The sequence below is a fragment of the Ctenopharyngodon idella genome, chromosome 17 (assembly GCF_019924925.1).
Source record: "Ctenopharyngodon idella isolate HZGC_01 chromosome 17, HZGC01, whole genome shotgun sequence".
Taxonomy (NCBI): Eukaryota; Metazoa; Chordata; class Actinopteri; order Cypriniformes; family Xenocyprididae; genus Ctenopharyngodon; species Ctenopharyngodon idella.
Genome location: NC_067236.1, coordinates 14,962,593 through 14,964,853, shown reverse-complemented (window position 1 = coordinate 14,964,853; position 2,261 = coordinate 14,962,593).

The window sequence follows — 2,261 nt, the reverse complement described above, 5'->3', positions numbered from 1 at the left end:
TCCTCCTCCTGAAGCCTGGCTCATATTCATACTGTCCTCCCACAGCCCTCCCCTCCATGGACTCACATCTCACACTTTTTCACACTATTTCACTTTCCATACTAAATCAGTAACTCTTTTATTATGTTTAGAGCCGGACAATATTAGACAAAAACTGCAAAACATACATTGTCACCTGCAACTGTTATGTTAAGGAGCTAATTCTACTCGATCTAATCCTCAATAGTTTTGTTGGTGTATCTTAATGTATTTAGAGTGATTCATTGATGTTAAATAATAATTTTGACTTGAATAAAATAGTTTAGATGTTACCTCTGTGGTTATTGCTCTCAATTTACATTTTGTATACGGGTCAATGATGAATAAGGTTTTTAAAAGTGTAAAAAAAATCATAATGGAGATATAATTAATTTTGAAATTTTATTAAGTGTTAACAATGAGATTATGTGGTTTTTATAATCAATTAACACTGCTTTTGTGATTTTTTTTTTTTTTTTTTTACAAGATGGACAAAATTTGTCACCAAAAAAGTCCAAAATTTCGGTTTTACCTAATGACACTTTTGGTTATACCGAATGACGATATTTTCAAACAATACTAACAGGCTGATATCTAGCTAGCTAGCTAGCAAAAGGACAATCAAACATTTTATATTTAGTACAAGTTTTTAAAATATTACAACATTTTCCATGTTTTATAGCGGTTGTACCGAATGACCTGATGTTTCAGGACATGCATCTGAAAGTGAAAACATGAATTTTTCAAATAGTAAAAGAGAGTTAGTTACTTTGCTTCACGACCTGGTCCTTTGCAGGTGTCTAAATGATGTTATAAAATCATGCCAGAATAAAAAATATATACATTTATTACATTTTAAGATATTTTAAATCACAAATGAAATGGCTGTATTCGCCTTTGGATGGTTAAACCACATGACCTTTTGACACCTGAAAATCTTTAAAATTCCTTTAGATGTAGCAAAATATTATTAAAACCTTTTGGATTCAATAAAAGAGATCTAGTTGTGCCACGTTACATACTTTGGGTGTCATATCTTTGGTTTTTATTATTATTATTATTAAAATTATTATGCATAATGTACTGTTAAGTACATGTAACATGTAACAAGTACACTGTAAAATAATGTGTTACCTTATTTAGTTAGCTGCTGCAGTTTCAGTCATATCCATTTGTGTATATGTGACCCTGAACCACAAAAAATAAGGGTCTTTTTTTTTTTTTTAGATTGATTTATATAACACATGAAAGCTAAATAAATAAGCTTTCCATTGATGTATGGTTTGTTAGGATAGGACACTATTTGGCCGAGATACAAGTATATGAAAATCTGGAATCTGAGGGTGCAAAAAAAATCTAAATATTGAGAAAATCGCCTTTAAAGTTGTCCAAATGAAGTCCTTAGCAATGCATACCCACTCACTCACTTTACGGTAGGAAATTTACAAAATATATTCATGGAACATGACCTTTACTTAAGATCCTAATGATTTTTGGCATAAAAGAAAAATTAATTATTTTGACCCAAACAATGTATTGTTGGCTATTGCTACAAACATACCCGTGCGGCTTATGACTGGTTTTGTGGTCTAGGGTCACATATCTGTAACTGTTTGTTAAATGTTGTACATTTATTTAAAATTTTAAACAATTAAAAGAGCATATATTGCACAAAAAAACTATTATCATCCTCCATGTTTCATTTTCTTTCCAGCCATAAAGCTCTTTTGACAAACTCTTTCTTCCACCAAAGGCACATATATTCCACAATCCACACTTTCATCAATACTTGAATTCGTGTTGTCGTAAATAAAAAACATGACAACATATAAAAAGGGCATTTGCACAGATTTGAAGTGAGTAAGGGTCCATGTTAATAATAATATGGTGGTTTAAATGCAACATCAATGTTTTCTAAAGGCTGCATCTCCCTCTAAAACTTTCATGCCACATGTTATAATGTCATAAGACAATACACAAACTTTAAAGTATGTATGTTGATGTTGGTCCATTCAGCAATAGTTTATGCGGTCAAAAGTCTCAGAATTCATCTAGTATTATGAGTAAAGCAGTATGGGGTCCACAGTCAGTCAGATCAGAAAAAGCACAAGCTCAGAATAGACACCCTGAGAAACAAACAAAATCCATTGCTGAGTACACTGTATTATTATAAAGTAGCCTACCAATAGTGAAGCACTCTCATAAAGGAGACATTTAAGACTGTATTATTGTAATAAACCAGA